This window comes from Oryctolagus cuniculus, chromosome 6 (assembly GCF_964237555.1).
Source record: "Oryctolagus cuniculus chromosome 6, mOryCun1.1, whole genome shotgun sequence".
Classification (NCBI taxonomy): Eukaryota; Metazoa; Chordata; class Mammalia; order Lagomorpha; family Leporidae; genus Oryctolagus; species Oryctolagus cuniculus.
The window spans coordinates 153,315,947-153,343,878 of NC_091437.1; the positions used below are offsets into that span (position 1 = coordinate 153,315,947).

A 27,932-nucleotide genomic window follows, 5' to 3' on the forward strand; every position below is an offset into this window, starting at 1 on the left:
CACTATAAACTAAGATCTGTTTAAAATGAGTTGAGGAAGAGGATGAAGAGAGAAAATGGTGATAGCAAGCCTAGAAAATTCTTTTGAGAATGTTACTTGAAAGGTTTGTCAAGAAATGAGGTGGTTGGTCAGGGCCATCTCCAATAGAGGACAAACTTCAATTTTCCATTTATCAAAGACAATAGTTGTAGAGGAGAAACATTCATTTCTGAGGGCGAGGAAGGATCTATTGATTGATCCATGCTGACTATTTAATTATCCAGGGGTCTGTACTAATGAGACACTTCCATGGATGTGACACGCGGGCCTGCTCCTGATTACAAACACCAAAGAGGCCATGTTGAAAGTGCCCCATGCTGAGGTATGCACAGCACTAATTATCTACAATATGCCAAAAGAGGAGGGCAGGAGCCTTCCAATTATTATTTTTTAGTGGAGCAAGTATATAGGACAAAGAAAATTAAACTTTAAAATCGGGAAATCTTGCTACATCACTATTTAATAAGAATTGTTCTCATTAATCTCCACTCCCAAACTGTACAGAGGTAGGAATTGTTTAGTTTTTTTAAAGGTATTCAAATTTGCAGCCAGAACTGTAGCCCCTTATCTCCTGCTGTGCAACATACCACCCCAATTGTAGGGAGAAGACACAGCTATGTTATTTTGCTTATAGGATGGGGGGAGTGGATAGAAGACACAAGGCACAGTGTGCAATGCCTCCTAACTTCTCAAAATGTTTGGGTCTCAGGACTGGTGTTGTAGTGCAGCAGGTTAAGCTGCTGCCTGCAATGCTGGTATCCCATACGGGCAATGGTTCAAGTCCCAGCTGCTCCACTTCTGATCCAGCTCTCTGCTAATGTGCCTTGGAAAGCAGTGGAAGATGGTCTAACTCCCTGAGCCCCTGCCACCCACACAGGAGACCCAGATGGAGTTCCAGGCTCCTGACTTTGGCCTGGCTCAGCCCCAGATGTTGCAGCCATTTGGGGAGTGAACCAGCAGATGGATGATCTCTCTCTCACTGCCTCTCTTGTTTCCTCCCTCCATCTCTGTAACTCTGCCTTTCAAATACATAAAATAAATCTTTTACAAAAATGCCTGTGTCTCAGTAGAAAATACTTGAATGACGGGCTGGAATCACCTGCAGGCTCATTCACTCACATGTCTGTCTCCTGGACTTGAAAATCATGAAGGCTGCTGATCAGAGACCTGTCCAAGAGAACCTTCTCAGGGTGCTTGACGTTCTTGTATGTATCTCAGGGCCCCAAGGGAAAGTGTTCCAACAAAGGAGGGAAACCCTAATACCTGAGAATGGCCTAGTCTCAGAAGTCACGGTGTCACAGCAGCTGTAGTATGTTAGTCAAAGCAGTCACAACTCCACCCAAATTCAATGGGAAGGGACTTTTCCTCCACTTACAAAAGGCAATGGTGTGAAAAAACTCACAGCCATGTTTCAAGACCATCGCATTCTATTTTGCAGAGGGAGAAAAATTAATCAAACCACTTACCCAAGGTCACACAGGTAGGTGCAAAGACTGAGCCTGGTTTCTTGATAGCTGTAGAGTCTATTTCTCCCTGATAACAAATTTTGAGGGCAGACATTTTACTAGTGATAGAGGAAAAACAAAAGCCACCTAAAGAAATAAATACCTTTCCTAAACCCACTGTGACTCGACCCTACAGCATGCTGTTCTGCCTGTGCCTGCTCAGGGCTCTCACGCTCTGAGATCCCAGCCTCTCAGCCCTTCTCTCCATCCAGCATCAACCTTCCTCTCTCCTGTCCTAGGCCTGCCTCCAAACTCCTTGCAGTTTCTCCAGTTATGTTAGGTTCCTTGTGCCTCTGTCACCTTCTGTCTCCTCATTCTTTCTTTTTTTTTTATCTTTTATTTAATGAATATAAATTTCCAAAGTACGACTCATGGATTACAATGGCTCCCCCCCCCAATACCGTCCCTCCCACCCACAACCCTCCCCTTTCCCACTCCCTCTCCCCTTCCATTCACATCAAGATTCATTTTCGATTATCTTAATATACAGAAGATCAGCTTAGTATACCTTAAGTAAGGATTTCAACAGTTTGCTCCCACACAGAAACATAAAGTGAAAAATAATAGATGATTTTTTTTAAATGATGATGAAATCAGATCAGACCTATTGTCATGTTTAATCCCAGTGAGAGTCAAGTTGGGAATTGATAGTTTCTTTTTTCTTTTTTTTTTTTTCTTTTTTTTTTTTTACAGAAGATCAGTTTAGTGTACATTAAGTAAAGATTTCAACCGTTTGCACCCACATAGAAACACAAAGTGAAATATACTGGTTGAGTACTCGTTATAGCATTAAATCTCAATGCACAGCACATTAAGGACAGAGATCCCACATGAGGAGTAAGTGCACAGTGACTCCTGTTGTTGACTTTACAAATTGACGCTCCTGTTTATGGCATCAGTAATCTCCCTATGCTCCAGTCATGAGTTTCCAAGGCTATGGAAGCCCCTTGAGTTCTCCGACTCTTATCTTGTTTAGACACGGTCATAGTCAAAGTGGAGGTTCTCTCCTCCCTTCAGAGAAAGGCACCTCCCTCTTTGAAGACCTGTTCTTTCCACTGGGATCTCACTCACAGAGATCGGGAAGAGATGTATAATTTGGGGCATGCTCGGGCTGACTTGCCCCAATTGGTAGAGTTGGAAACATACCAGGGGATTCCAGTTCAATCCCATCAAGGTGGCATGTGCCAATGCCATCTCACTAGTCCAAGTGATCAATTTCAGTTCACAATTGATCATAATGAAAGGACTAAGAGTCAAAGGGAGCACATAAACAAGTCTAGTACCTGCTAACACTAACCGATAGAATAAATAAAGGGGAGAGTGATCCAACATGGGAAGTGAGATACTCAGCAGACTCATAGAATAGCGGATGTCCTAAATAGCACTCTGGCCTCAGAATCAGCCCTAAAGGCACTTGGATCTGGCTGAAAAGCCCATGAGAGTATTTCAGGCATGGAAAGCCAAGACACTCCTCATTCTTTCTTGCTCTCCTGGCTCAAATTAAACATTGCCTTCCGTGGACTGAATGATGCTCCCCAGAGACATGAGGTCCTCACCTCTGGAACCTGTGAGTGTCACTTTATGTGGTGAAGTTTTTGTAGGATGTGTAGGGATTTGGGGATAAACATTATTCTGGATGATCCATCACAAATATCCTAGTAAGAGAGATGCAGAAAGATGGTAGATGCAGAGAGAAGAGGAGGCAGTGTGACCACAGATGAAGAAATGGGAGAGATATGGACACACACACACACACACCAGTAGCCACAGGAAGCTGGAAGAGGCCAGGAAGGATCCACTCTGAGAGCCTGCAAAAGTAGCATGGCCCTAACACATCTTTTGAAAAAAAAAAAAGATTTATTTGAGGGGCAGAGTTACACACAGAGAGAGGAAGAGACTGAGAGAGGTCCTCCATCCATTGCTGCACTCTTCAAATGGCCACAATAGCTAGAGCTGGGCTGATCCAAAGCCAGGAGCCAGGAGCTTCTTCCAGGTCTCCCACAGGGTAGCAGGGACCCAAGCACTTGAGCCATCTTCCTCCGCCTTCCCAAGTCATCTGCAGGGTAGCTGGATCAGAAGTGGAGTGGTCAGAACTCAAACCGGTGCCCATATGGGATGCCAGCGCAGTAGGCGGATGCTTAACCTACTATGCCACAGACCCCAGCACATCTTGATTTTTGGCTCAGTGAAACTGATTTTGAGTTTCTGGAGACCAAAACTACAAAAGTAGGCTGAGTTTCTGTTGTTTTATCACTCATCCTCATGTGAATTTGCTATACCCACCACAGGAAACTAGCACACTTTCTCTGGAAAGCCTGACCTAATCACCCTTTCCGCCATATCTTAGTTAGGTGGGACGGATCTCAACCCTGCTTCCTTCCAGCAGAATCCTGCCAGAGACGCAAACTCACCTGCCTGCAGGCACCAGCAAATAACATCAATCAGTGAACTGAGTGCACCTTGGTACAAACCAAAGGGCATATGCCCCTGCAAAGCATCAAGACAAGACAGGCAGCAAGAGAGAGATCACAATGAGTATGAAAGGCAGCTTCCTAAAGGAGGTAGCCCAATGGGCAGAGGAAGAGTGGCCAAACTCATGAGGAGTCAGGAAATAAATCATGAAATGAGACTACAAGGAAGCTCAGCAACACCAAGAGTCGATGGGACCCAGGGGTTCTGGAACATCCACACGCTGCTGGTGGGAGTGACAACAGCTGAGGTGAGTGAAACCGGAATGCATGCCTTATTTGACCCAATCTCCCTACTCTTAGATGCGTTCCCCAAAGAATCCCTTCCATGAGTCCCATCAGGAAAACATGGGTGGCTTTGTTTCTCGCAGCAGGTGGCACAGCATGGAAGCATCCATCCACATGCCCATCATAGGAGGGAGGAAAAGGAGTACACAGTAGATTAGCCAGCAGCAGTCAGAAGCCATGGCTCAGGTGTCTACAAAACAACACAATGGATCTTCAAACCCCAGGCTGAGACGGAAAGCTCAGAAACATAATATGATCTCTGAGATAATATTGTTATGTAAATTAAACTTTGCAGATCCAAAGCACTATCTATCTTACCAGAGTACCTACAAACAGAAAGATAAATAAAATAAATGTCAGTGCAGTAGAATACCACCCATGGGGAAAGCAGGATGAGAATTAAAATTGGAAATAAATTAATTTGTTAATAGATGCAAAGATAGATGAGAGGGGATTTGCAGGGACTGATAGTGTTACAATGACACTGTGAAATTAACTGAAGAGTTTGACCCCATCACCTGCATGTCAAGACCTGGTTCTTAAAAACACCTCTCTCTCCCTCTCCCTCTCTCTCTGTCTCTTCCCCCACCACCACCTCTCCCCTTCTTTCCTTCTCTCCCTCTCTGCCTTGCAAGTAAATAAATATTTGAAAAGTCAAAAGGGGCAGGGCACAGCCATATCAGAGAGCCAGAGTCCCAGCTACTCTGTGCTTCCAATCTAGTTCCCCACTACTGAGCCTGGGAAGGCAGCGTATGGTGGCCCAAGTGCTTGGGTCCCTGTCACCTATGTGAGGGACACGGATGGAGATTCTTATTCTTGGTTTCATCTCGGCCCAACCCTGATGTTGCAAGCGTTTAGGGAGTGAACCAGCAGATGGAAGATCTCTCTCTTTCTCTGTCTCTCTCTCTCCTTTTCAAATAAATAAATCTTTTTATTTTTATTTAAAGACATGTTCCCACATGCTCTTTGGAGATTTTGGGGGGAAACAGCCTCAAGTTCTTGGACTCTTCCATCCAGCAGTGCAGCAGAAATGTAGCCTCAGAAGCCATGCTGTGAAGGAAAGTGTCCCTCGAAGAACATTCCCTCTTCTAATCAGTGACGGTGTCACAGGGAGGCACAGAGCAAGGGTACTCCTGCCAACAGTCCAGAGTGAGCTCCCCTTGGGGTGATCTCAGCCCGGGAGTCCACACGTTGGCAGTGACTCCTTCAGCCCCACTCTGCTAGAGTTACCTCCTGCAAGTCTTCCAGCTCAGACACCAGGAGGCAGAGACCAGCCATCCCTGCTGTGTCTGATTCAAATTCCTGACCTGTGAAATCTGAGAACACAAGGAAATAGTTGTGGTATGACACTAAGTTCTAGGGTGGTTTGTGTAACAGCTATAAACAATAGAACCACACCACATCTAAAGCAGCAATTTCTTGTTTTACGTACTTTTTCTGAATTTTTTTACTAAGGTCTATTTTCAATTTACTTTACAGACATGTGATTAACTCTATACTAAGTAAAGAGTTCAACAAATAGTATGAGAAAAAAACTGTTTAAAGGAGCAACTTCTACTCAGCTCCTGATGTTTGCCAGTGAAGATGGGCACTGAGATTTGCTCAATTTTCTGATCACATTTTCCAGTGTTAAAATCCAGAAGACCAGCCTGTGGCATAGCGGATAAGCCACCACTTGCAAATGCTGGCAACCCATATCAAGTGCTAGTTCAAATCCCAGCTGCTTCACTTCCAATCCAGCTTCCTGCTAATGTGCCTGGAAAGGCAGCAGAAGATGGCCTGACTACTTGAGCTCCTGCCACCCATCTGGGAGACTCAGGTGGAAATCCAAGCTCCTGACTTCACCTGACCCAACCCTGGCTGTTGTGGCCATTTTGGGAATGAATCAGACGAAAGAGTTTTACCTCTGTCTATTCCTCTCTCTGTGTCACTTCATCTTTCAGATAAATAAATAAATAAATAAATAAGGCCGGCGCCGCGGCTCACTAGGCTAATCCTCCGCCTAGCGGCGCCGGCACACCGGGTTCTAGTCCCGGTCGGGGCGCCGGATTCTGTCCCGGTTGCCCCTCTTCCAGGCCAGCCCTCTGCTGTGGCCAGGGAGTGCAGTGGAGGATGGCCCAGGTGCTTGGGCCCTGCACCCCATGGGAGACCAGGAAAAGCACTTGGCTCCTGGCTCCTGCCATCGGATCAGCGCGGTGCGCCGGTCGCAGCGCGCTGGCCGCGGCAGCCATTGGAGGGTGAACCAACGGCAAAGGAAGACCTTTCTCTCTGTCTCTCTCTCTCACTGTCCACTCCGCCTGTCAAAAAATAAATAAATAAATAAATAAATAAATCTTAAATAAATCTTTTTTAACAGAAGTGATATTTTTCCCTGATCTTGAGTTACTAATAGAATACAAAAATAATGTAATGTATATGAGTGAAATTGACATTTTGAGGTTTGATTATTGTTTACAGCTCTTGTCTTCTGCTGAGCAATAGTGTTTTAATCTTCTTACTATTTGTGGAACTCTAACTTAGTCTAAGGTTAAACTTATGAGTACAAAGTATACTCATAAATAATAGATCATTGTAAATAGATCTTTGTAACAATTAAGAGTGGGAATAAGAGAGGGAGGAGGAAGACAGGTTGGAGCATGGGTGGGAAGAAGGGTAGGGTGGCAAGTATCACTATGTTCCTACATCTGTATTTGTCCACCTTATCAAACAAAATAATTTTTAAATCCATATTTTTCTTATAATTTTTAAATATTAGCAACTACTTCAGAAGAATTTTCTAAAATATAGTGGAGGGAAAATAAATCCTAAGTGTGTTTCCCTATGAGCCACTTACTTACAAACACTTAAACTGTGATTAAATATCGTCTGCCTTTCCCCAGAGCTTTGGAAGCCCTGGTGCTTTTGTGTCTATGCCCCTCATCCTTCAAAGCCCAGCCATGAAACTGTACTCTAAGACAGGACCTCCCAGCACTGGCTCAGGTCGGTGCCTCTAACCTGTGGCCCAAGCTTGGGCTTCACTTCACTTCCTGTAATGGCCATATGGAGGTACCAGTAATGATGTGTCTTGGCTGCTTCATGGGTGGTTGGTTGTGAGGCTCATTTTAAACAAGTTTGCGGCCGGCGCCGTGGCCCAATAGGCTAATCCTCCGCCTTGCGGCGCCGGCACACCGGGTTCTAGTCCCGGTCTGGGCACCAGATTCTGTCCCGGTTGCCCCTCTTCCAAGCCAGCTCTCTGCTGTGGCCCGAGAGTGCAGTGGAGGATGGCCCAAGTCCTTGGGCCCTGCACCTGCATGGGAGACCAGGATAAGCACCTAGTTCCTGGCTTCGGATCAGCACGGTGCGCCGGCGCCGGCCGCAGCGGCCATTGGAAGGTGAACCAATGGTAAAGGAAGATCTTTCTCTCTGTCTCTCTCTCTCTCTCACTGTCCACTCTGCCTGTCAAAAAAAAAAGTTTTCATCTACAGAAGCAATTCATGGGGCCGGCGCTGTGGCACAGTGGGTTAACACCCTACCCTGAAGTGCCAGCATCCCATATGGGCGCCAGATCTAGTCACAGCTGCTCCTCTTCCGATCCAGCTCTCTGGTATGACCTGGGATAGCAGTGGAGGATGGCCCAAGTCCTTGGGCCCCTGCACCCACTGGAAGACCCAGAAGAAGCTCCTGGCTCCTGGCTCCTAGTTTCAAATCGGCGCAGCTCCAGCCATTGCGGCCATCTGGGGAGTGAACCAGCGGATGGAAGACCACTCTCTCTGTCTCTACCTCTCTCTGTAACTCTTTCAAATAAATAAGATAAATCTTTAAAAAAGAAGCAATTCATAAAGGGTGATACAGTGCAAATGTTTAATGGGTTAGATGATGTCTCCCCCACCAATCCCTGGAATCTGTGAATGTGAGCTCTTTGGGGAAAAGGATGTAGAGAACACGTGAGACTTAAACTCAATAGCAAGCATCCATCTCAGAGACAAATACCAGGAGGAAAAGAACATGTGAATATGATGAAAGAACACTCAGCCACGAGCCAAGGAACAAAAGGAGCCACCAGAATCAGGCAGAGGCAAGGACAGGTGCTCTTTCTAGCGCCTCTGCAGGGATGCAGGGATCACAGCCCATCCAGTACCTTGACTCTTGACTTCATGCCTTCAGAGCTGGGAAGGAATAAACTTCTGTGGGAAATGTATTACAGAAGTCAAAGGAAGTCAGCACAGAAGCAGAATTAGCACAGCCTTGTCATTCACATCTTTGAGCAGTGTGTCTTGTGGAGTTGGAAACTCTGGCTTAAAGACACCTGTCCCTGAACTCATCACTGGTCACTCTCCAGAAAGTTCTGTGCCAATAGGCCATCCTAGGAGAGTTACTCAACTTTTGCCTTCTTGATTAATATTCTCACTTCCCTACTGGTGGTGAGCTCCTGAAGAGCAGTGGTCTTCTAAGATTTGTCCCCAAACCCCGTATCAGAACTATCTGGAGTATGTCCAAAAATCCTGACTCTCAGGCATTTCCCATACTAAGGGAATTACCAGCCAGGGGTGAGAGGAATGAGAGTAGTTGAGAATTAGCATTTTGAACAAGCTCTCCAGGTATCTCCTATGCACACCAGAATTCGAAAACTATCAACATGGAAAAGAGCTACAGGGGCCTGGAATCAGACAGCCTGGGGCTGATTCTCAGGCGCTATTGCTTATTATCAGTTAAGACTTTGAGCTACTTTAGGCTCTAAAAGTACCAGTTTCCTCAACTGTAAAAAAGAAACAATAAGAATTGCCCATCAGAGGGTTATAGCAAAACCAGATTTACATGAGATCATGAATGCAGGTTGTCCAGCACACTTGCTTAATAAATGTGCATGTTGTTAATAGGTTAGGATGATGATGATGATGATGATGATGAAGACCCGGTTCCCCATATTCAGGGTCTCATGAGATTCCTAAGCAATCTTCTCAGTTTAAATCTACTATTTTCCATGGTGATATTCTCATTACAAAAGGTACTTCCAAAGGCTTGTGGGAAAATAAAATTAAAAGATAACGTTTTTTGTGCAAAAATTTCTGAAATCCATACACAGTGTGTTTTCATGGACCATTTGAAGACCTCTTGTTTGCATGGATTTTTTTTTTTTGACAGGCAGAGTGGACAGTGAGAGAGAGAGACAGAGAGAAAGGTCTTCCTTTGCCGTTGGTTCACCCTCCAATGGCCACCATGGCTGGCGCGCTGTGGCTGGCGCACTGCGCTGATCCAAAGGCAGGAGCCAGGTGCTTCTCCTGGTCTCCCATGGGGTGCAGGGCCCAAGCACTTGGGCCATCCTCCACTGCCTTCCTGGGCCACAGCAGAGAGCTGGCCTGGAAGAGGGGCAACCGGGACAGAATCTGGTGCCCCGACTGGGACTAGAACCCGGTGTGCCGGCGCCGCTAGGTGGAGGATTAGCCTATTGAGCTATGGCGCCAGCCATTGTTTGCATGGATTTCAAATTTTTCTTGCACCAAAATAACTTATCTTTTATTTCCATTTGCCATGAACATTTTGAAGTTCTTTACCTGTTCTTCTTAAGGAATACAGGAAAATATGGCTTGTCACTCCTCTGCTTATAGTCCTTAGGCATAGCCTGGCACACAGAGGTCCACATGACCTATGTATGCTCACCCATCCCATCTCATCTTAGCCTTCTTCCCTTAAACATTTGCAGTTTCCCACACATGGAACAATTCCAAATCTCTGTGCTTTGTGTATGCTGTTCCTTCAGCTTCCAAAGCCTTTCCCTTCCCTAGTCCACCCCAAGCATCTATAGCACTCTTGTTCACCATTACCTCCTCTGTAGAGCCTTCCTTGATTGCCTTACTTCACATCAATTGTCCCTTTAATAGACTACTTTCTCTCTTTCTCTTTGCCACCCTCTCCCCAATTCATACTCTGAATAGCCTAGAAGTTAAGTGAGAAACATGAGAATGTAGGAATTAGGGTTCCAGAGGTGTCACCTTGTCTGGATTCCAATCCCAGGACCATGACTCACTAGCTCTGTGACCTAATCACTCTGGGACTCAGTACCCACAATACAATATGATTGTTATAAACCTTAAGTGAAGTGATTCTTGTTAAATATTAAACATGACTTCTGGAACATAGTAAGCAACTAAAAATTTCCACCACTATCACCATCGCACTTCAGAATAGTCTAAAATACCAGTAAGGTAACCTCTTCTTGTTGCTTTGCACAAACCCATGGAAAACTTACAGAGGCCATCAGTGCCAGATGTGTGAATCAGAGATGCCCAGGCTAGGAAGAAACCTCAGAGACAATTTGACTTAACTCACTTTTTTCCCCAAAGAAACTTTTTGTTTAATGAATACAAATTTCATAACTTTAACTTTAGGAATATAGTGATTTTTCCAACCATATCCGCCCTCCTACCCACACTCCCACCCCACCTCCCCCTATTTCTCCAATTCCCAGTCCTGTTCTCCGTTAAGACTCATATTCAATTAACTTTATACACAGAAGACTTACTCTATACTAAGTAAAAATTTCAATAATTTGTGCGCGCACACACACACACACACACTGAGAACAAGTTTTACAGTTAATTCTCATAATACAACTCACTGAGGACAGAAGTCCTGCATGGGAAGTAAATGCACAGTGACTCCTGTTGTTAATTTAACAGTTAACACTCTTATATATAACGTCAGTGATCACCCAAGGTTCTTGTCATGAGCTGCGGAGGCTATGGAATTATTTTGAATCCACAATCTCTGTCAGCTTTTAGACAAGGGCATAAGCAGAATGAAAGTTCTCTCTTCAATTCAGAGAAAAGAATATCCTTCTTTGATGGTCACTTCTTTTCTCTGGGGTATCTTTCACAGAGGTCCTTCACGTAGGACATTTTTTTATCACACTGTCTTGGCTTTCCATGCCTGAAATGCTCTCATGGGCTTTTCAACCAGATCAGTATATCTTAAGGGCTGATTCTGAGGTCAGAGAGCTATTTAAAGCAATTGTCATTCTATGAGTCTGCTATGTGGACTGCTTCCCATGTTGGGAACATTCTCTCCTTTTTAATTCTATCTATTATTATTACCAGACATTTCATCTTATTTATATGATCCCTCTAACACTTAATCCTATCTATAGGATCATATGTGCATACTCAATATGGTCACTCTAACACTTAAGCTGGCATTTTTACCACCCAGCATAATGGTATTTGGGGTCCCATGGCAAGTTTTTAAACTGCACTCTTAGAAGTAAATCTGTAGGAATGTATGCAAAACTATACAGCTTTACATTACAGACTTCCTTTTCCCTCTCTTATTCCCACTCATATTTTTTACTGAGATCAATTTCAATTGACTTTATACACATATGATTAACTCTATGTTAAGTAAAGAGTTCAACAAATAGTATGAAGAAGAGAAAAAAGAACTGTTCCTCAACAGTCAAGACAAGGTCTGTTCAAGTCATTGCTTCTCAAAGCGTCAATTTCACTCCTACAAATTTCCTTTTAGGTGCTCTATTAGTTATCACAGATCAGGGAGAACATTGTCTCTGAGACAATGCCAAGGCATCTCTGATTCACACATCTGGCACTTATGGCCTCTGTATTTGTCCCTTTGGGACTGGCTTATTTCCCTAAGTATGATGTTTTCCAGACTCAAGCCCTTTGTTGCAGATGACAGGATTTCATTTTTTTTAACCACTGTATAGTATTCCATTGAGTACATATCCCAAAATTTCTTTATCCAGTCTTCATTTGACTGGCATTTAGGTGGATTCCATGTCTTAGCTATTGTGAACTGAGCTGCAATAAACATGGGGGTGCAGATAGCTCCTTTAATTGCTGATTTCATTTCACTTAGGTAAATTCCCAGGAGTGGGATGGCTGATTCATATGGTAAGTCTATATTCAGATTTCTGAGGCTTCTGAAAACTGTGTTCCATAGTGGTTTTAACAGTTTACATTCCCACTAACAGTGGATTAGGATACCTTTTTCCCCACATCCTCACCAGCATTTGTTGTTTGTTAATTAAAAGCCATTTTAACAGGAGTGAAGTAAAGCCTCATTGTGCTTTTGATTTGCATTTCCCTGATGGCTAGTGATCCTGAGCATTTTTTTCATGTGTCTGTTGGTCATTTGGATTTCCTCTTTTGAGAAATGCCTGTTTAAGTCCTTTGCCCACTTTTTGACTAGGTTGTTTGTTTTGGTGTTAGGTTTCTTGATATCTTTATATATTCTGGTTATGAATCCTTTATCAGTTGCATAGTTTGAAAATAATTTCTCCCATTCTGTCAGTTGCCTCTTCACTTTCCTGAGTGTTTCTTTTGCAGTCCAAAAGTTTCTCAATTTGATGTAATCTCATTTGTTAATTTTGATTGCCTGTGCCTCTAAGGTCTTTTCAAAGAACTCTTTGCCTATGCCAATATCTTGAAGGGTTTCCCCAATGTTCTCTAATAATTTGATGGACGTAGGTCATAAATTTAGGTTTTAGTCCATTTTGGTAGGTTTTTGTGTAAGGTGTAAGAAAGGGGTCTTGCTTTATACTGCTGTAGGTGCAAATCCAGTTTTCCCAACACCATTTGTTGAAGAGACTGTCATTGCTCAAGGGATTGATTTTAGCTCCTTGTTCAAATATAAATTTGTAGAAGCTTGATTTCTGGCATTTCTATTCTGTTCTATTGGTCTATCCATCTGTTTTTGTACTAGTACCAGGGTGTTTTGATTATAACTGCCCTGTAGTATGTCTGAAAATCTGATATTGTGATGCCTCCATGTTTGTTTTTGTTGCATAAGATTGCTTTAACTATTCGGGGTCACCTCTGTTTCCATGTGAATTTCAGCATCATTTTTCTATATATTTTTTCTATTTTCTGAGAAGAATGTCCTTCTGTTTTGATGGGTATCTGAACTGCTGAGAAGAATGTGTATTCTGCAACTGTAGGATGAAAAGTTCTGTAGATATCTGTTAGGTCAATTTGGTCTACAGTGTCAATTAATTCTGTTGTTTCCTTGCTGATTTTCTATCTGGTTAAGCTGTCCATTGCTGAAAGTGGGGTATTGAAGTCCCCCATTACTATTGTGTTTGAGTCTATGTCTCCCTTTAGATCCCTTAACATTTCTTTTAAATAGCCAAGTACCCTGTAATTAGGTGAATATACATTTTTATAGTTACATCTTCTTGTTGAATTGATACTTTAATCATTATTACACATAACCCTTCTTTATCGCTCTTAAAAGTTTTTGTGTTAAAGTCTATATTGTCTGATATTAGGGTGGCTACATGAGTTCTTTTTTGGTTTCTGTTAGCATGGAATATCTTTTCCATCCTTTCACTTTCGGTCTGCATGTGTCTTTGTTGGTGAGATGAGTTTCTTGTAGGCAGCAAATATATGGGTTTTGTTTTTTAATCCATCCAGCCAGTCTGTGTATTTTAACTGAAGAGTTGAGGCCATTTACATTCAAGGTAACTATTGATAAGTAACAATTTTGCCCTGCCATTTTTCCAGAACTATTCCTATTTTTACTTTGGATTTCCTTTGTACTTTTACTGGGAGACTTCCTTCCTTTACTTTCTTTCATAGTGATAACCATGTTTCTGTTTTACTTTGTGCCTCATATCCTTAAGAACCTTCTGCAGGGCTGGACAGGTAGTGACAAATTCTTTCAATTTCTCTTTGTCATGCAAGGTCTTTATTTCACCTTCATTCATAAATGAGAGCTTTGCAAGGTATAGTATTCTAGCTTGACAGTTCTTTTCTCTTAAGACTTAGAATATATTTCTCCATTCTCTCCTAGCCTGTAGGGTTTCTGATGAGAAGTCCATCATGGGTCTAATTGGATATCCACTGAAAGTTATCTGGCATTTCTCTCGTGCACATTTTAGAATCTTTTTTTTTCCCATTCTTTTTTTTTTTAAACTTTTATTTAATGAATATAAATTTCCAAAGTATGACTCATGGATTACAATGGCTTCCCCCACATACCGTCCCTCCCACCCACAACCCTCCCCTTTCCCACTCCCTCTCCCCTTCCATTCACATCAAGATTCATTTTCGATTATCTTAATATACAGAAGATCAGCTTAGTATACATTAAGTAAGGATTTCAACAGTTTGCTCCCACACAGAAACATAAAGTGAAAAATAATAGATGATTTTTTTAAAATGATGATGAAATCAGAGCAGACCTATTGTCATGTTTAATCCCAGTGAGAGTCAAGTTGGGAATTGATAATTTCTTTCTTTTTTTTTTTTTTACAGAGGATCAGTTTAGTATGCATTAAGTAAGGATTTCAACAGTTTGCACCCCCATAGAAACACAAAGTGAAATATATTGTTTGAGTACTCGTTATAGCATTAAATCTCAATGCACAGCACATTAAGGACAGAGATCCTACATGAGGAGTAAGTGCACAGTGACTCCTGTTGTTGACTTTACCAATTGACACTCCTGTCTATGGCATCAGTAATCTCCCTATGCTCCAGTCATGAGTTTCCAAGGCTATGGAAGCCCTCTGAGTTCTCCGACTCTTATCTTGTTTAGACAAGGTCATAGTCAAAGTGGTGGTTCTCTCCTCCCTTCAGAGAAAGGTACCTCCTTCTTTGATGACCTGTTTTTCCACTGGGATCTCACTCACAGAGATCTTTTGCCAGAGTGTCTTGGCTTTCCATGCCTGAAATACTCTCATGGGCTTTTCAGCCAGATCCAAATGCCTTTAGGGCTGATTCTGAGGCCAGAGTGCTATTTAGGACATCTGCCATTCTATGAGTCTGCTGAGTATCTTACTTCCCATGTTGGATCACTCTCCCCTTTATTTATTCCATCGGTTAGTGTTAGCAGGTACTAGACTTGTTTATGTGCTCCCTTTGACTCTTAGTCCTTTCATTATGATCAATTGTGAACTGAAATTGATCACTTGGACTAGTGAGATGGCATTGGTACATGCCACCTCGATGGGATTGAATTGGAATCCCCTGGTATGCTTCCAACTCCACCACGTGGGGCAAGTCAGCCTGAGCATGTCCCAAATTATACATCTCTTCCCTCTCCCATTCCCACTCCCATGTTCAACAGGGATCACATTTCAGTTAATTTTCAACACTTAAGAATAACTGTGCATCAATTACAGAACTAAATCAGTCATATTAAGTAGAACAGATAAAAAAAACTACTAAGAGGGATAATGTATTAAGTTGTTCATTAACAGTCAGGGCTATGCTGATCTAGCCACCGTTTCCCATACTGTCCACCTCACTCCAACAGGTTTCCCTCTTGGTGTTCAGTCAGTCGTCACCGATCAGGGAGAACATATGGTATTTGTCCCTTTGGGACTGGCTTATTTCACTCAGCATGATGTGTTCCAGATTCCTCCATTTTGTTGCAAATGACTGGATTTCATTGTTTCTTACTGCGGTATAGTATTCTAAAGAGTACATATCCCATAATTTCTTTATCCAGTCTATCGTTGATGGGCATTTAGGTTGGTTCCAGGTCTTAGCTATTGTGAATTGTGCTGCAATAAACATTAGGGTGCAGACCTCTTTTTTGTTTGCCAATTTAAATTCCTTTGGGTAAATTCCAAGGAGTGGGATAGCTGGGTCGAACGGTAGGGTTATCTTCAGGTTTCTGAGGAATCTCCAGACTGACTTCCATAGTGGCTTGACCAGTTTGCATTCCCACCAACAGTGGGTTAGTGTCCCTTTTTCCCCACATCCTCGCCAGCATCTGTTGTTGGTAGATTTCTGCATGTGAGCCATTCTAACCGGGGTGAGGTGAAACCTCATTGTGGCTTTGATTTGCATTTCCCTCATTGCTAATGACCTTGAACATTTTTTCATGTGCCTGTTGGCCATTTGGATTTCCTCTTTTGAAAAATGTCTATTGAGGTCCTTGGCCCATCTCTTAAGTGGGTTGTTGGTTTTGTTTTTGTGGAGTTTCTTGATCTCTTTGTAGATTCTGGTTATTAACCCTTTATCTGTTGCATAGTTTGCAAATATTGTTTCCCATTCTATTGGCTGTCTCTTCACTCTCCTGACTGTTTCTTTTGCAGTACAGAAACTTCTCAATTTGATGCAATCCCAATAGTTGATTTTGGCTTTGACTGCCTGTGCCTCCCGGGTCTTTTCCAGAAAGTCTATGCCTGTGCCAATATCTTGAAGGGTTTCTCCAATGTTCTCTAGTAACTTGATGGTGTCAGGTTGTAGATTTAGGTCTTTAATCCATGTTGAGTGGATTTTTGTGTAAGGTGTAAGGTAGGGGTCTTGCTTCATGATTCTGCACGTGGAAATCCAATTTTCCCAGCACCATTTATTGAATAGACTGTCCTTGCTCCAGGAATTAGTTTTAGATCCTTGATCAAATATAAGTTGGCTGTAGATGTTTGGGTTGATTTCTGGTGTTTCAATTCTGTTCCATTGGTCTATCCATCTGTTTCTGTACCAGTACCATGCTGTTTTGATTACAACTTCCCTGTAGTATGTCCTGAAATCTGGTATTGTGATGCCTCTGGCTTTGTTTTTGTTGTACAAGATTGCTTTAGCTATTCGAGGTCTCTTGTGCCTCCATATAAATTTCAGCACCATTTTTTCCAGATCTGAGAAGAAGGTCTTTGGTATCTTGATTGGTATTGCATTGAATCTGTAAATTGCTTTTGGGAGAATGGACATTTTGATGATGTTGATTCTTCCAATCCATGAGCATGGAAGATTTTTCCATTTCTTGGTATCCTCTTCTATTTCTTTCTTTAAGGTTTTGTAATTTTCATCGTAGAGATCTTTAACATCCTTGGTTAAGTTTATTCCAAGGTATTTGATTGTTTTTGTAGCTATTGTGAATGGGATTGATCTTAGAAGTTCTTCCTCAGCCATGGCATTGTCTGTGTATACAAAGGCTGTTGATTTTTGTGCATTGATTTTATACCCTGCTACTTTGCCAAACTCTTCTATGAGTTCCAATAGTCTCTTAGTAGAGTTCTTTGGGTCCCCTAAATAAAGAATCATGTCATCTGCAAAGAGGGATAGTTTGAGTTCTTCCTTCCCAATTTGTATCCCTTTAATTTCTTTTTCTTGCCTAATAGCTCTGGCTAGAACTTCCAGAACTATATTGAATAGCAGTGGTGAGAGTGGGCATCCCTGTCTGGTCCCAGATCTCAGTGGAAATGCTTCCAACTTTTCCCCATTCAATAGGATGTTGGCTGTGGGTTTTTCATAGATTGCTTTGATTGTATTGAGGAATGTTCCTTCCAAACCCAGTTTGCTTAGAGTTTTCATCATGAACGGGTGTTGTATTTTATCAAATGCTTTCTCGGCATCTATTGAGAGAATCATATGGTTTTTCTTCTGCAGTCTGTTAATGTGGTGTATCACATTGATTGTCTTGCGCACATTAAACCATCCCTGCATACCAGGGATAAATCCCACTTGGTCTGGGTGGATGATCTTTCTGATGTGTTGTTGCATTCTATTGGACAGAATTTTATTGAGGATTTTTGCATCTATGTTCATCAGGGATATTGGTCTGTAATTCTCTTTCAGTGCTGCATCTTTCTCTGGCTTAGGGATTAAGGTGATGCTGGCTTCATAGAAAGAATTTGGGAGGATTCCCTCTTCTTCGATTGTTCTGAATAGTTTGAGAAGAATTGGAGTTAGTTCTTCTTTAAATGTCTGGTAGAATTCAGCAGTGAATCCATCTGGTCCTGGGATTTTCTTTGTTGGGAGGGCCTTAATTACTGTTTCAATTTCTGTCTCAGTTATGGGTCTGTTTAGGTTTTCGATGTCTTCCTGGTTCAATTTAGGCAGGTTGCATGTGTCCAGGAATCTATCCATTTCTGATAGGTTTCCCTGTTTGCTGGCATACAAGTCCTTGTAGTAATTTCTGATGATTCTTTTGATTTCTGTGGTGTCTGTTGTTACATTTCCTTTTTCATCTCTGATTTTATTGATTTGGGTCTTTTCTCTTCTTTTTTTAGTTAGTTGAGACAATGGGGTGTCAATTTTGTTTATTTTTTCAAAAAACCAGCTCCTCGTTTGGCTGATTTTTTGTAATGTTTTTCTTGATTCAATCCTGTTGATTTCTTCTCTGATTTTAATTATTTCTCTTCTCCTACTAGATTTGGGTCTGGTTTGCTGTAGGTTTTCTAGATCCTTGAGGTGAATTGAAAGCTCATCTAGTTGGTGCCTTTCCAATTTCTTGATGTAGGCACCTATTGATATAAACTTGCCTCTTAACACTGCTTTTGCTGCGTCCCATAAGTTTTGGTATGTTGTGCTGTTATCCTCATTTACTTCCAGAAAGTTTTTGATTTCTCTTTTGATTTCTTCTATGACCCATTGTTCATTCAGGAGCATGTTGTTCAATCTCCATGTGTTTGCATATGCTCTAGGGATTCCTGAGTTGCTGATTTCCAACTTCATTCCTTTATGGTCTGAGAAGCTGCATGGTATGATTCTAATTCTTTTGAATTTGCTGAGACTTGCTTTATGGCCTAGTATGTGGTCAATCCTAGAGAAGGTTCCATGTACTGCTGAGAAGAATGTAAACTCTTTAGCTGTTGGATTGAATGTTCTGTATATATCTGTTAGATCCATTTGGGCTATAGTGTCGTTTAAATCTACTGTATCCTTGTTGATCTTCTGTCCTATTGATCTATCTATTTCTGAGAGTGGAGTATTGAAGTCCCCCAGTACTATTGTATTGGGGTCTAAGTCTCCCTTTAAGTCCGTTAATAAATCTTTTAGATAAACTGGTGCCCTGTAGTTAGGTGCATATACATTGATAATTGTTATATCTTCCTGTTGAATTGATCCCTTAATCATGATATAGTGTCCCTCTTTGTCTCTCTTAACAGTTTTTGTGTTAAAGTTTATGTTGTCCGATATTAAGATGGCTACACCCGCTCTTTTTTCATTTCTGTTGGCATGGTATATCTTTTTCCAGCCTTTCACTTTCAGTCTGTATGGATCTTTGTTGGAAAGATGTGTTTCTTGTAAGCAGCAAATAGATGGGTTTTGTTCCTTAACCCAATCAGCCAATTGGTGTCTTTTAACTGGACAGTTCAGGCCATTCACGTTCAATGTGACTAATGATAAGTGGTAACTTTGCCCTGCCATTTGCCAAAGATAAGTTCTAATATATGCTTTGAATTCCCTGTGATCTTTTGCTGTGAGCTTTCCTTCCTTGGTTTCCTTCCTTTACCTTCTTTCATATTGATGACCGTGTTTCTGTGTTTCTGTGTGTAACACATCTTTAAGCATCTTTTGCAGGGCTGGACGAGTGGCAACAAATTCTTTCAATTTCTGTTTGCAATGAAAAGTCTTTATTTCACCTTCATTCACAAATGATAGCTTTGCAGGATATAATATTCTGGGCTGGCAGTTGTTCTCTCTTAGTACCTGGGCTATATCTCGCAAAATATGGAACGCTTCACGAATTTGCGTGTCATCCTTGCGCAGGGGCCATGCTAATCTTCTCTGTATTGTTCCAATTTTAGTATATGTGCTGCCGAAGTGAGCACACATTTTAGAATCTTTTCTTTATGTTTTACCGTGGAGAGTTTAACTACAATGTGCTGTGAAGAAGATCTTTTCTGGTCGTGTCTATTAGAAGTTTTATGTGCTTCCTGTACTTGGATGTCCTTTTCTTTCTCCAAATTAGGAAAATTTTCTATTATTATTTAATATTAAATTAATATTAATATTTAAAATATTCTATTATTATTTCACTAAAAAGGCCTTCTAATCCTTTCCCTCTTTCCACGCTTTCAAGAACTTCTAGAATCCATATGTTGGGTTGTTTGATAATATTCTTTAGGTAACCAAGAGTGTTTTTTTAGTTTTCTAATTTCTTCTTTTTGTGTTTGGCCTGACTATATAATTACCTGTGCTTTGTCTTCTAAGTCAGATATTCTTTCTTCTGCTTTACCAATTCTGTTGTTAAGAATTTCCACTGCAATTTTTATTTGTTCTACTGAATTCTTCATTTCCAAGACTTCATTTGGATTTCTCTTTAAGATCTCAATTTCATGAGAGAAATTTTCTTTCATGTCATGTATGGATTTCATTAGTTCATTCATTTGCTTCTGATTACTTCTAAGTAATCCTATGAACAATTTTTTGAATTCCATTTCTGGCATTTCTTCAGTCTCATCATCTTCAAAATCTAGTATGGAAGTGTTGTATTCTTTTGGGGGCATCATGTTGTCTTCCTTGGTCTTGTTTCTTGAATTAGTGTATTTGTTATTTGGCATTTGTGGAGATACTCATTAGTTTCTTGACCTAACTCACTTTTAAAGAGAACAGAACATTTTCATTTTGATTGGAGTAGAAGCCAGATGTCTCCCTTTGTGTGACTAAGGGAACTAGGGAAAAAAAATCACTTTGCAGACTCCATCCTTACAACTCTTTGAGAAAGAGGTTTAAGGCAAGGACCCAGAGCTCCAATTACTAGAGGAAGAAACGGAGTCACAAGGGTTGTGTAACCTGTCAAAAGTGATAGCCTGTGAGAGGATTAGTCCCTCAGTGAACAGCCAGCTCCTTCCTTCATACTATCAGGTGGCCATCTTAAGACTAGGAAGTCATTTGAGTGACCAAAACCATTCTTGTAGGAAATGAATATGAGGTTGAGGTTAAGAGATTTACAGTAATGAGGTGAAGCTAAAGTTTCCTTGTTGTTCTTATTGAACACCATCTATGATGAATATTTGTTTTCATTAATTCCAAAAAATTCTAATGAGAGCAGACAATGAAACATCTGGAGAGGCAGCATGGCTTCATAGGAAGTAGAAAGGGTTTGAAGCTAATTAACCTAAGCCTGAATCCCCATACTATCAACAGTCGGAAGGACTTGAACAGATCCTGTGACACTGAGAGCTTCATCAACTCCTATGAGATGTGAGGAATGGTCACACCTCCCTTATGGGGTTGTCATCCAGATCTCAGACAAAGTATGCAGAACTACTAACATAGAATAGGTTCTTTACAAACAGCTACCCTACTGTGGTTGGAGCTGCTCAGAAAACTCTCCAGGAGGAAGTACAAGTGCAGAGACCAGCTTGAGTGTTATAGAGCAAGTGCCTAAAGAAAATAAACATTTATTAAGCACCTACTTTGTCCCAAGCACTCTGCTAGCATTTTATATATGCCTGTTGATCCCTGTAGCCACCACCTAGGTACAGAACTTAGGAAGCAAGCAATACATATTTGATTAATGAGGAGTGGAAAGAATCACTTTCATCTCACCAAGTTGCCAAATAAACTTCTTTTCACCTTAAAGATTAAAACAGAAAAAGCTTTAAGTAGGGAAATCATTTCTCCAAAGCTACATGGTTAGTAAGCAGGGGAATCGGATGATCAGGGAAGTCCTCTTTTAAAATGCATTTTTACCTAAAACCCAAAAGATGAGAAAGACACAGCTAAGGCAAAAGCACAGGGCAGAGAATTCCAGGGAGAGGACCCAGTCTGTATGAAGGGTGGGGCTCTAGATTTTTGACTTAAACCTCCCTGCTGGAGGAGCAGAAAGATGACCATTGCAACCTGAAGGTACAGGCCATCATCCAAGATGAACTTGAAAACCAAGACACAGTCAAAGCGAGTAAGGAAATACAGGCTGCAAGAAGGTCTTTGCGTTTTATTCTGGACAAAATCAGAAATCTTTAATGCACTTTACTACAATGGACACGATTCAAACAGGAACAGAATCCAGAAGATTATCATCGTAGAAGGCCAGGCAAGAGCTACTGGGTCTTGGTCCCTGCCTAAGCTGGTTGAGACATAGTGGAGTGGAAAGTCTCAAGAAAAATTTTGCAAGAACAGCCTGTAAACTTTGCTGATGGATTGAGAAGTGTTAAAGGAAAATTAAAAGCAAATTTCAGTCTTCTGGTTCTTGTTTGAGCCATTTCCTGAGATTTAAAGGCTAGATGGAGAGTAGTGAAGAAGTCAAGAGTCTATTGGGGGCATTTTGAGGTTTAAAATTGTAAGATTTCCAAATGAAGTCATCTGGAGGAGACATAGGGCCAGCTGGAGACCTATCATGGAACGTTCTTCACACAGGGTAGGACTTAAAGCCATGGGGATGCATAGAATGGCCTTGGCTTAAAGTGAGGATGGGGTGGTGATGATAAATATCATATGAGGAGTGCACTAAAGACTGAAGAACACCAAAACTTAGAGGCTTGGTGGAAGAGGAGCAAGAGAACGCATTGATACTAAAAGGACACAGAAGTCTGGTCTGGCATCAGGTCACATCAACTCGCCAACTGACCCATTTTCAAAGGGAAATCTGCAGCTCAGATAGGAAAAGTGGCTTGACCAAGGTCACACAATTAGTTAACCTCAGAAGAACGTTCTAACCATGAGAACTCTTATATCCAGGAGTGGAATAGGTCTCTCTTCAGATAGGGGGCTCCCTGCCTTGGAAGGAAGCAAATGGAAGTGAGATAATGCAACCTGGTGCTAGAGGCTGCTGCTGGGTAGTTCCAAATGGTCATGAGGATGGCAGTGGAGGGTAAGATTTCCCTCAGTTATAGAGCCATAGAATAGGCGATGCTCAGATATAACTAAGACACTCTGAACCTCGGGATTCCTATGGTCTTTCATTGGCAAATGAATGGAAAAATAAAAACCCACAATTGTAAATGATAACATCAATGAAAATAGCCTATTTAGGCGGAGCCAAGATGGCGGAATAGTGAGGGCGCGCACCGATAGTCCGGGAAAATTTAGTTTAATAAAAGGGGAGTTACGGTAGCCTCAGAAAAAAGAACCAGGAAAATATTGCAGACAAAACTCTTCTGGATCCAGTGGGCGTGAATCGGAGGACCTACTGGGAGAACAAGGTCGCCCACCGCGCGCGAAAGCCGAACCGCAGGACCGAGCCGCGGGACTGAGCCGCGGAAGCCGAGCCGCGGGACTGAGCTGCGCAAGCTGCAGGGTCTGCGCGTAAGTGCTCGAAGGGGAGTGCAACAGCGGGGAGACTTGGGAAGTCCAGGGCTCCGAGTCCACACATCGGCGCTGGAAGGGGAGCAGACCTGCGTGGAGAGCGTGGGAGCCCACAGTTCGGGACATCAGCGGCAGACTCAACACACCAGCGCTGGAACGCGAGGTGAGCCGAACCTCAATAACCCGAGACAACTGCAGGCAAGCGGAGAGAGGAGACTAGAGGGAACGACCCCCGGGGCGGGGGGGACTTCACCAAGCTAACTGGAAGAGAGAGAGAGGGAAAAAAAAAAGGTGACTGGTACGGACACGGGTTTCTCTCTCTCCGCTCACCTCTCAAGGGCGAGCAAGACAAAGAGCAGGTGCCATCTTGGACATACGTCATAAGCAGAGCGACATCAGGTCTGCACCGGCCCTGAGCCTAGCAGTAAAACCTGACTCTGGGTGGGGCGAATTAACAGGAGATTAGGACTTAGTAAATTTATGGTGCTACTGAACTGAGACTGTGAAAAAAGAGACGGTGGGGGAGAGAACTCACGGAATTCACGTGAGCACTCTCCAGAGACGCTACAATTCCGTAACGTTGGCAACCCAGTGGGAGACTGAAGGAGAATTTGAGCCCACTCTAAGGGCCGAACAGATTCCCTGTGTGGTCCTTGGGAAAGAGCTTCTGATCTCTGGCTCCTGTGGGTATATCATTTGCCTGCTAACTACCTCCAACTTTGTTCAGCTGTGCAGAATAACTTCCCTGTTGAATCAAAAAAAAAGAGAGAGAGAGAGAGAGAGAGGTTTACCACGCCTAACCTGGGAGTGTCACCTTTGGCACACCAAACAGAGCTCTCAGGCCACACCCATCTCAAGCCCTAAGGCTCCATCAAAAACAGATAGTCCACTTAATCTAGAGTCATAGTATAACAAGAAAAAGCACCACAGTGAAGAAACCAAATATCTCCAATATGACAAATAACAAACGCAAAAACCAAGGTAATAAAAACAAGGAAGTCACCATGAAGCCCTCAAATGAAAAAGACACCCCAATTCAAGATTATGAGGATGATGACATAGAAGAAATGCAAGAAGCAGATCTCAAAAAATTGATAAGAACATTAAGAAGTTCTCAAAAACAAATTCTTGAACTACAGAAATCCTTAATGGACAAGATAGAAAATCTCTCTCGTGAAAATGAAATATTAAGGAGGAATCAAAATGAAACGAAACAACTAGTACAACAGGAAACTGGGATAGTGACTGAAGTGAAGAATTCAATAGATCAAATGAAAAACACAATAGAGAGCCTTACAAACAGAATGGGAGAAGCAGAAGAGAGAATATCGGACTTAGAAGACAGAGAACAGGAAAGGATACAGTTAGACCAAAGAAAAGAAGAGGAAATTAGGAATCTAAAACATATTGTCGGGAATCTTCAGGATACTATTAAAAAACCCAACATTCGGGTTCTAGGAGTTCCTGAAGGCATGGAGAGGGAGAAAGGATTAGAAGGCCTTTTTAGTGAGATATTAGCAGAAAATTTCCCAGGTTTGGAGAAGGACAGAGAAATCCTAGTACAGGAAGCTCACAGAACCCCTAATAAACACGACCAAAAGAGACCCTCACCACGGCACGTTGTAATTAAACTCTCCACAGTGAAACATAAAGAAAAGATCCTAAAATGTGCAAGAGAGAAACGTCAGATTACTCTCAGAGGATCTCCAATCAGACTCACAGCTGACTTCTCATCAGAAACTCTACAAGCTAGGAGGGAATGGCAAGATATAGCCCAGGTACTAAGAGAGAACAACTGCCAGCCCAGAATATTATATCCTGCAAAGCTATCATTTGTGAATGAAGGTGAAATAAAGACTTTTCATAACAAACAGAAATTGAAAGAATTTGTTGCCACTCGTCCAGCCCTGCAAAAGATGCTTAAAGATGTGTTACACACAGAAACAAAGAAACACGGTCATCAATATGAAAGAAGGTAAAGGAAGGAAACCAAGGAAGGAAAGCTCACAGCAAAAGATCACAGGGAATTCAAAGCATATATTAGAACTTATCTTTGGCAAATGGCAGGGCAAAGTTACCACTTATCATTAGTCACATTGAACGTGAATGGCCTGAACTGTCCAGTTAAAAGACACCGTTTGGCTGATTGGGTTAAAAAACAAAACCCATCTATTTGCTGCTTACAAGAAACACATCTTTCCAACAAAGATCCATACAGACTGAAAGTGAAAGGCTGGAAAAAGATATACCATGCCAACAGAAATGAAAAAAGAGCAGGCGTAGCCATCTTAATATCAGACACCATAAACTTTACCACAAAAACCATTAAGAGAGACAAAGAGGGACACTACATAATGATTAAGGGATCAATTCAACAGGAAGATATAACAATTATCAATGTATATGCACCTAACTACAGGGCACCAGTTTATCTAAAAGATTTGTTAACGGACTTAAAGGGAGACTTAGACCCCAATACAATAGTACTGGGGGACTTCAATACTCCACTCTCAGAAATAGACAGATCAATAGGACAGAAGATCAACAAGGATACACTAGATTTAAACGACACTATAGCCCAAATGGATCTAACAGATATATACAGAACTTTCAATCCAACAGCTAAAGAGTTTACATTCTTCTCAGCAGTACATGGAACCTTCTCTAGGATTGACCACATACTAGGCCATAAAGCAAGTCTCAGCAAATTCAAAAGAATTAGAATCATACCATGCAGCTTCTCAGACCATAAAGGAATGAAGTTGAAAATGAACAACTCAGGAATCCCTAGAGCATACGCAAACACATGGAGATTGAACAACATGCTCCTGAATGAACAATGGGTCATAGAAGAAATCAAAAGAGAAATCAAAAACTTTCTGGAAGTAAATGAGGATAACAGCACAACATACCAAAACTTATGGGACGCAGCAAAAGCAGTGTTAAGAGGAAAGTTTATATCAATAGGTGCCTACATCAAGAAATTGGAAAGGCACCAAATAGATGAGCTTTCTATTCACCTCAAGGATCTAGAAAACCTACAGCAAACCAGACCCAAATCTAGTAGGAGAAGAGAAATAATTAAAATCAGAGAAGAAATCAACAGGATTGAATCAAGAAAAACATTACAAAAAATCAGCCAAACGAGGAGCTGGTTTTTTGAAAAAATAAACAAAATTGACACCCCATTGGCCCAACTAACTAAAAAAAGAAGAGAAAGGACCCAAATCAATAAAATCAGAGATGAAAAAGGAAATGTAACAACAGACACCACAGAAATCAAAAGAATCATCAGAAATTACTACAAGGACTTGTATGCCAGCAAACAGGGAAACCTATCAGAAATGGATAGATTCCTGGACACATGCAACCTAACTAAATTGAACCAGGAAGACATCGAAAACCTAAACAGACCCATAACTGAGACAGAAATTGAAACAGTAATAAAGGCCCTCCCAACAAAGAAAAGCCCAGGACCAGATGGATTCACTGCTGAATTCTACCAGACATTTAAAGAAGAACTAACTCCAATTCTTCTCAAACTATTCAGAACAATTGAAGAAGAGGGAATCCTCCCAAATTCTTTCTATGAAGCCAGCATCACCTTAATTCCTAAGCCGGGAAAAGATGCAGCACTGAAAGAGAATTACAGACCAATATCCCTGATGAACATAGATGCAAAAATCCTCAATAAAATTCTGTCCAATAGAATGCAACAACACATCAGAAAGATCATCCACCCAGACCAAGTGGGATTTATCCCTGGTATGCAGGGATGGTTTAATGTGCGCAAGACAATCAATGTGATACACCACATTAACAGACTGCAGAAGAAAAACCATATGATTCTCTCAATAGATGCCGAGAAAGCATTTGATAAAATACAACACCCGTTCATGATGAAAACTCTAAGCAAACTGGGTTTGGAAGGAACATTCCTCAATACAATCAAAGCAATCTATGAAAAACCCACAGCCAACATCCTATTGAATGGGGAAAAGTTGGAAGCATTTCCACTGAGATCTGGGACCAGACAGGGATGCCCACTCTCACCACTGCTATTCAATATAGTTCTGGAGGTTCTAGCCAGAGCTATTAGGCAAGAAAAAGAAATTAAAGGGATACAAATTGGGAAGGAAGAACTCAAACTATCCCTCTTTGCAGATGACATGATTCTTTATTTAGGGGACCCAAAGAACTCTACCAAGAGACTATTGGAACTCATAGAAGAGTTTGGCAAAGTAGCAGGGTATAAAATCAATGCACAAAAATCAACAGCCTTTGTATACACAGACAATGCCATGGCTGAGGAAGAACTTCTAAGATCAATCCCATTCACAATAGCTACAAAAACAATCAAATACCTTGGAATAAACTTAACCAAGGACGTTAAAGATCTCTACGATGAAAATTACAAAACCTTAAAGAAAGAAATAGAAGAGGATACCAAGAAATGGAAAAATCTTCCATGCTCATGGATTGGAAGAATCAATATCATCAAAATGTCCATTCTCCCAAAAGCAATTTATAGATTCAATGCAATACCAATCAAGATACCAAAGACCTTCTTCTCAGATCTGGAAAAATTGGTGCTGAAATTTATATGGAGGCACAAGAGACCTCGAATAGCTAAAGCAATCTTGTACAACAAAAACAAAGCCGGAGGCATCACAATACCAGATTTCAGGACATACTACAGGGCAGTTGTAATC

General features: G+C 41.6%; 1 long non-coding RNA gene and 1 other non-coding gene across 2 annotated transcripts in view; both read right to left on the reverse strand.

Moving 5' to 3' along the window:
- Positions 1 to 1,485: 1,485 nt before the first annotated feature.
- LOC127490620 (uncharacterized) overlaps positions 1,486 to 27,932 on the reverse strand; it is a 69,075-nt gene continuing 42,628 nt past the window's right edge. The window contains exon 3 of the long non-coding RNA XR_007918733.2: positions 1,486 to 1,572. This is a non-coding gene — a long non-coding RNA (uncharacterized lncRNA). The remainder of the gene's footprint in view (positions 1,573 to 27,932) is intronic.
- Positions 19,693 to 19,799, reverse strand: LOC138850258 (U6 spliceosomal RNA). Its single transcript, XR_011390010.1, has one exon. It is a non-coding gene; the product is annotated as a U6 spliceosomal RNA (small nuclear RNA).